The sequence below is a fragment of the Callionymus lyra genome, chromosome 2, assembly GCF_982586985.1.
Source record: "Callionymus lyra chromosome 2, fCalLyr1.hap1.1, whole genome shotgun sequence".
Taxonomy (NCBI): Eukaryota; Metazoa; Chordata; class Actinopteri; order Syngnathiformes; family Callionymidae; genus Callionymus; species Callionymus lyra.
In genome coordinates, this window is record NC_141819.1 from 24792349 (window position 1) to 24800432 (window position 8084).

Below are 8084 nucleotides of genomic sequence, written 5' to 3' on the forward strand. Positions count from 1 at the left end.
TTTTTTGGAGGCTTCTAGTGGATTCGATTCATATGTGTTTCAAAGGAGTGACTCGATCATGAAGTCTACCGTCCAAAAAGTCCAAAATTACGAGAAAAATTGTTTGTATAGGGCCTTTCTAGACCAGGGTCAAAAAGCGCTTTAACAATCACGCATTCCCCATATTTACACACACAATCACACACTGATGGGAGTAGGCTGCAGCGCGCCAGCAGGAGCAATCTGTGTAAAGTGTCTTGCTCAAGGAAAAAGGCCAAAAACTCATCCGGAGCTGGGATTGAACCCGCAACCTTGAGCTATGATGCAGGATGAGTGAAGACCATTGTCTTAATGGAATTCGCTCTCGTAACCTCTCGTTTGCTGTGATCTGAGCATCTTGGAGAGGAAGCCTTCTACATTGAAACATGGGAGTCAATCAGGAGTTTGATATTATTATTATTATTAATGCAATGAATTTGAGTTGTGATTGCCGATGACACTGGTATCACTTCAAGTGAGGAATATTTAAGAACATCCACCATTTTGATCCTAAGAACGAGGAAGAAAAAGGAAGACCAGACCAACATTTTTTGATCTAAAACCCACAAAAGGCAGACTAAAGTGCAGGCACTGCATCCAGGCAGACGACAGGAAATGGAAGTATCAAGTCTGAGTCTAGTGGTGGACATGGTTCATTACTTGAGGTTGTACAAAAAAATGCATCTTAATATAATTGATAAAAAAAAACGGTCAAAGCATTTCCTGCAATTTATCTGTCTTGTATAAACTGTTTTTGACTCTTACAAAATGACACTTTAGGTTAAAATTAGTTTTTCTTGTGCAGTTTATCAAAATGTAGCTTAAACTGTATGTTACCACAGTTGAGATTGTGCTGACGAATACAACACCAAACAAGAGTAGTTAAACTATTAACAGTTGAGATAAAAAAAAGTAAAATCAAAAGTAGAGGTTTCGAGCAAACAGTCTTCGGCGCCGCCATCTCCTCAATCCTCTTAATGTCGTTGCTGTAATCGGTCGTTGCTGCTTGATGGTGTGAGCTTTAGTTACTGGAGTTCAGAGAGCGATGAAGTCACTGGCAGCTGTGGCTCAGCGAAGCTTCTCCCTCGCTCTATCCCCCCTTCAGCGCCACGTGATTCAGCCCCTTCAGGGACTCTGCCGCTGGGAACAAATGGCCACCAGGGAACTGATCCCTTCGCCGAGCACACCTTTGAATTTCCCCGTCTCCTCAGTCAACCCACACTTCCCGCCGCTACACTTTCCCTTCTCGCCCATCTGGCTCGACGGCTGAACTCGGGACGTTAAGGGAATAGGTTTTTTTTTTTTTTTTTTTGCGTCGTGTGTCTCACATGACCAGAGCCGGGGAGCTTCACATGCAAAGCCATGCCTTTTTATTTGTCCCTGTGACAGTAGAGCTATTAGCTGCTGGGTGGCGGTTTTCACTTGTCAAACGTTATGAGGAAATCCTTCAGAACTCATGGCCAGTTCACAAATGTCCCTGCATCACCAGGACGGGTTTGTGAGGAGAGAGAAGCTCCGCTAATGAGTTCCTTCCATCTAACTTTTCTCCCTCCTGTCGCCTCGGATCCATTCAAATTTGGCTTCTATACAAGCGGGCATGCAGGCCGGCTAGCTGTGACGGCGGGAGAACATTTATGCACTTGTCTCCTCACAACCAGTTGGGTCTGAAGACGATGATCCTCGACGACGAGCCTTTGTTTTCTCTTGGTTTGTATTGATGCTTCAAGAGTTTGTTTTTCTTTGTATACACTAAACAGTAACGCTCTTAAAATAAGAATCCAAATCTTTGCTTAAAGTTTTACAATAGAATTTTTTTTAATAACATTTCCAAAAACAAACTATTTTTCCTTGTAAGGTTAATAAATAATCCTGCGGGACTGGATTGAAGAAAAATAATTTCCTAATCTGGCAGTGATATTTTCAGGAATAACGTTAAAGTGATATTTCACCTAAAATTCAAATTTCACTCATTTTCTACTCACCCTCATGTTGACTATGGGTTGGAATTATTTTCAGAGTAATCTCTTTCTTTTTGGAGTTATAGACAAAAACTGATGCTCAGTTGTCTTTGTTTTCATCTTCGTCCAAAAATACATTTAAAAACATCCAAATACCTCTATACTGCTCGTCTGTAACGTCCATCTTGTATTGAAGCCTCGAGATGAGACAATCTTGAAATATGTCTGTAGTTTAAGCTCAAGTGTGCACAGTAGACGGTAGAATGTCTTTGTTTGAGAATTGCTCATGGCGAGGCTTCAATACAAGATGGACGTTACAGACGAGCAGTATGGAGGTATTTGGATGTTTTTAGGTGTCTTTTGGACGAAGATGAAGACAAAGACAACCGAGCTCCAGTCGCTACATTAAAATGAACAAACATTTTTGTCTATAACTCTAAAAGAAAAATGACTCTGAAAATAATCCCAACCCTGAGTCGACATGAGGGTGAGTAGAAAATGAGTAAAGTTTTGGGTGATCTATCACTAACAAAAGTCGATCTTTCTTTTCAATATCATCAACAACATTCTGGAAATCCGAGTTTATGACCGTGAACTGCTTTCTATCTTGGTAGTATACGACGGCAACACTTCTATAAATCCTCATTTTTGTCCTTTTTTGTCAATGATGGAGAGACTTTGTCTCCCACTTGGCCTGGGAACAACTTGGTGCTCTCGAAGAAGAGCTGAAAGAGGGTTTTTTTAGGAGACAAAGATATGAGCGTCTTTGCTCCAGCTCTTACTCCTGCCACCCGACCTCTGATGAGGATGGATCTATGAATCCTGTTGTCTATTATAAACCAGCAAATACACTGGGAATGCTCTAGTGGCCACTTCATCATTATTCGTGGAGGAAAATGACACACTGACCTTTTCGTCGATTCCCTTTAAACACACAGTATGTCCATCAACACACCTCTCAACAGCCAACACATTTTGTCTTCTGTCTAAAATCATCCCTCCATTCGTGGACCTTCAACTTGAACACACCTGCACACAGATATTACATTACCGGTCATTTTGCCGACACTTTCACAAAAGAGGGGAGATACAAAACAATAAAAACAACATCAAACCATTGACTTGTGAACCATAGAGTCCAAAGTGTTTTATTCTGTCCGTTTATTTTTAGTGTGAATTGTAAAAAGAAGAGTTTTGAGTTTGAGTCTCTGCACTACAGAGATTGAATGGAGCCTTTTTTTTTCACCATTTTGGGGCGAGATAAAGTGACCCGATCTTCTCGGGTTCACTGGTTGGACAGGCTTGGGTGGGACTTAACTGTAACTGCGTACAACCGTCTTTTTATCCTTTCGCAGCCCGAAAAGATTTTGACTGAAAGCGGAAGAAGGGAGTTGTGTTGGAGAACTTGGTGAGATGGAAGAACAGCCTTTTTAATCAGAACCAAACGACTTGATCGCCTCTGAATATGTAACAGGAGAGTCCATTTATTAACGAATGATCCTCATGTTTAAATGTTCACATCAATAACGGCATATTCGACGGATTCTCCAAGGAGTAGTCATTTTCCGGATTTAAAATCTATTTCTTCGCAGCGACCACAACTTTCAAACTCCCTGACTCTTCTTCCTAATATCTACCTCTTTTAGGTCGAAGACGCTTAAATTAGCCGCTCGATAAAAGTGCAACTGTTGGCGAAGGTGTCGCGGGTCGAGGGCATAAATCATCCCACTAGGCTGCAGGACTGGCGTGGACGTCGAGATTTACGCCGCACATCTTAGCGCGGCCTCTGCAATCTGGACCATCTCCAGCGAGTCATCTTCAAATTGGTTATTGATCCTTCAATCACAAAATGAATCATAGGTTGCCAACAATATTTAGGATCTGCGTTTACAGTAGCGCCGCTTTGTTGTTGCTGTTCTTCCGAAGAGAGATGGATTTTTTTTTTTTTTAAGGAAATGAATGAGGGATAAAAGTTTGAAGGGACTGAGATAAATCTCTGTCATCTCCTCTCTAAAGAAAGTTATAGAAGTGGGTATAAGTACTTGAATATCAACCTCATTTAACCGCTGCAGCGTAATCATCTCCGTCACCATAAGAATCTGTAATCACAGTATTTTTATTCCACAGGTAAATGAAACTGTCACATCATAGTTTCCGCTTCTAACCGCCGCCCAAATGAAACGAGCTTAGTGGGGAAGAGCTGCTCCTCGCATATTGTGGCATATCATTTAATGGGGCTTCACTTCTTGCCCAATTAGGCACCAAGATGGTGTGTAAATGTAGCTTCTGGCCCAGGAGCAGTTTCCCCCACAAATGCCAGAATGGCTATTACCTTTGTGAATGAAAAACAGACGGCTAAAATAAAACCGCTGCCTTAATTGAAAGATTGTAACTTCCTGCTTCTCTGTGAGTTCCCCCTTAAAATGTCACAATCTGAGAGACGAGGACAGCGAGACAGGTTTTATTTTTCTCCCTGTTTCTTTATGGAGGAAAATGTCAGGCTACTTTTGGCTTTCAAAGATGGCTTCATCCTCATCATCATCATCATCATCATCGTCGTCATGACTTATCAGCTGGAGCTGGGTAATAAATGAGTGTTGAGCCTGCAGATTTGGACGGAAGTTTGACTTCTTCTAATTGGCTTTTGAATACTGTCGTACTTGCTGTTCATACTGTGATTAGTGTTGACTGTGTTTTCTCCCGACGGCTTCGTCAAATGCTCCGGGGCGTTTTTGGAAATCAGCCAATTTCTGCATTAGTACTAATATTTGTACTAGAAGCTAAATGAAATCTCATTATTAAAAAAACTGTTGACAAATTCAAAAGTAATCTGAATTCAGGAGAAAACCAGGAGGAGCAGCAACAAGTGAAATCCGTGAAAAATATTGTTCTCTAGTTGTCTCTCGATACTGCTTCTGTTTGGAAGTCAAGCTGGTCTAAAATATATCATATATTATGTTCAATTCCACCTTAAATAGGCAAAAAACGATTTAGTAGTTAAAAAAATTAACTTGCACTACACGATATCCTGAGATCCCTTTCTGACATCAAGTATTTCATTGGATTCATGTTTTCTCAATGTAAACGGTTCAGTTTCATATCACTTTCAACATGTTGATGGCAGCTGTGAAATGTATATAAGTCTGTTCTCATTCGCAACATAAATTAATATCTGAAATCTAATGTCATTTCACTATCCGTTACCCCAGCAAACTTTGCATCCGTCTGTCTTAAGATAGCATTTATGGAAACCAAATTGTATTCAATATTATTGTGTACACAAATATAAAGAGTCATTTTTCTTTCGTATGATGTCTCGTTAATAATCATGTCATAGACACCAAGGGTTAAACAGATGCTAATAAGATCTCTGATTTGCTTGGTCCCATTCCCATTCTGGCTCTTGAACCGCATTCTGATCTACCGTGCCGACCCCGTCCTCCTTGAGTAAACGGCATTGAGGTACTGACTGCTTGCAGAACCTTTGGCCTGCTGCTCCGCACCACCTGATCCTGCCAGAGATCCTAGTCCAGCCTTCAGCCCAAGCTTGTTAAGTACCTACAGCAGCAGACAGAAGATTTAGATTAGATTAGATTAGACTTTACTGTTTAGTATGAGGTCCTGCATACGAATGTGTCATAGTCCTCTGAGGTGAAGGCTTCTCTGTGAGGGTTATTATCAGCATAGTTAAGCTTGTTTAACGGGTTAAATAATGCTACAAAGTTATACGGGTGGAAACATTTCACCTGAACTGAAGTAGAACTAAACTAGCTGTTATCAACTAGCAAATATTGTTATTTTCCCTTCAGCTTACATCACAATTGGTAAATAAATTCAATTAAATCATAGATTTTTCTCCGCAACAAATGGTGGTGACGTAAAGCATGACAGAACCTTATGTAATAAAAAAAAAGAGCCAATGACTCATGTTCGATTGTGTGAAACCTTCATGAGACCTCGGCTCCCGCAAGGGTTTTCCGTCATGTCTCTTAGCAACCAGTGTATTTGCAACATGTAAAGGGGGTGGAGAATTAAAAAAAAACAGTAATGTAATTAATAAATATTACTTACTTACTTACTTACTTAATAGCAAATGAAATGACTGGAAGAAGAGGGAGAGAAAGATGTATTTGCAGTTGTTTTTTAGTATGAATATTCAGGTAAACACCTCTGGTCATTCCCCCTTGTTTGGTTGGGTAGCAAGTCTAAACAATTAGCTTTTAAGATGGCCGTGCCACATGGTCGTTGGAGAAAGTTAACAGAGTTGATTTCTTCTGGAAATAATCGTTTTTTCAGCTGACTTACGCAGATGTCTGTCCTTAAGCAGAGACTTGCTGGCACTGTCTAAAGATTTGTTTTGTCTCTTTTGCTTGAGAAACAAGCCTACACACCAAGCAGGTGAAGCAGGGCGTCATTACAGCTGGCTGGAGGAGGAGTGAACCCATTATTACATCATAATGGACTCCGCTCTCATAACCTCTTGTTCGCCCGTATTTTAGACGGGGAAGAACTTTATAAATTAATACGTTCAAAACATCATCATGATGCAAGACTTACTGCATCTTGGAGAGGAAGACTTCAACATTTGAAACATGCTCTTTAAGTTAAAAAATATTTATATAAAAACATGAACCCCGATTTCCTCCAACAACGACATAAAATAGCATTTATTCTCTTTTTTAAAAACAGCCAGTCGCTTTAACAGCGAGACAGGAAACTGGAAGGACATTTTTGTCCACCAGTCGATATCAGCCAGCAGGTGAGTGTCAGCCTCCGCTCAGATTATTACTGCCAACGTTCCCCGGTCATTCATCTCCAGGTGGGTTTCCGCCATTGATCTCGGACCCAAACTGTCATGCAGGCGCCGTCGCCGCTGGAGTCAGACAGCATGTTCCGTCAATACGACCCGGCTGGACATGAGAGCTCTGAGGTAAGTTGGACAGATGTGATATTTTGGCCTGGAGTGACACAACACTTTATTTTCTCAGAACACAAGTTCACATTTTCGCTCCCAACGCTGTTAGCCAGACGTCGTCCTCCGATGTGACTCTGCCTGTTAGATACGTTGAAAAATATACCTCGGAATCACTCCATCATCTTTAACATAGTCACTTACTCCCATTCTCAGATACATAACTAGATGTTCACAATGAGAAATGCACTGCGACACAATGTACATTTAGAAAAACATTTGGATATAAGAGCACAGACACACAAATACAGATTTGAATATGGACACACACGGTTAGACGCACACATTCCACAAACAGACAAGAAACTGTCATGCATAGAAACGCACAGGGAGAGACTCACACAAAGGAATCCCCGGAAAGTAAAGACGTATCTATGGAGAGAAGCATTAAAGGGCAAACATAAATTAAATTAAAATAACAAGCGTGATCGCCTCACAGCGAGAAGGTCGTAGGTTCACTTCCCTTTTTGTGTCGAGTTTGTATGTTCTCCCTGTGTTAAGTCCAAAAACACCGGCTTCCTGTCCAGGGTTACCCCCACCTCTCCTCCGAAGAAGCTGGTAAAGGCTCCAGCCCCCAGGCAAAACCACTATAAGGGAATAAGCAGTAGAAAATTGATGGATGTATTAATGAATGAATGAATGGATGGAACAAACTTAGGAATTAATGAGTCCCTGCGTCTATTAGTGTTGCATCTGGGGAGGAGCATTCGTGCACTCCATCTGCTTCTCTGCTCACTGATGACAGTGTTCAGAGGATGACTGTCATCACACACACACATATATGCACATACAACATAGAAGAACATCCACAAAGACACACACTTGATTCACTTATGGAATGATAATCACAGACGTACATATGAGGAAAGACATTCCCTCTCTTCAAGAGGACTACACATGGAGTCAGAGAAGAATCAACTCCTGTTCGAGGAAATAAAAAAAGAAGGACACACATTGGAGGTTCATTAGGATACATACGTTGAAACAAAGTTGAGAAGATTTGTTTTCAACATGCATCCAGGGAAGCATACACACTGACACAACCAGAAGAGACCGAGACAAACACAAGGATACTAACGCATCCACAGAAACACACTGCACTGGGACCAACATTGACTGGTTTAGATTGATAAACC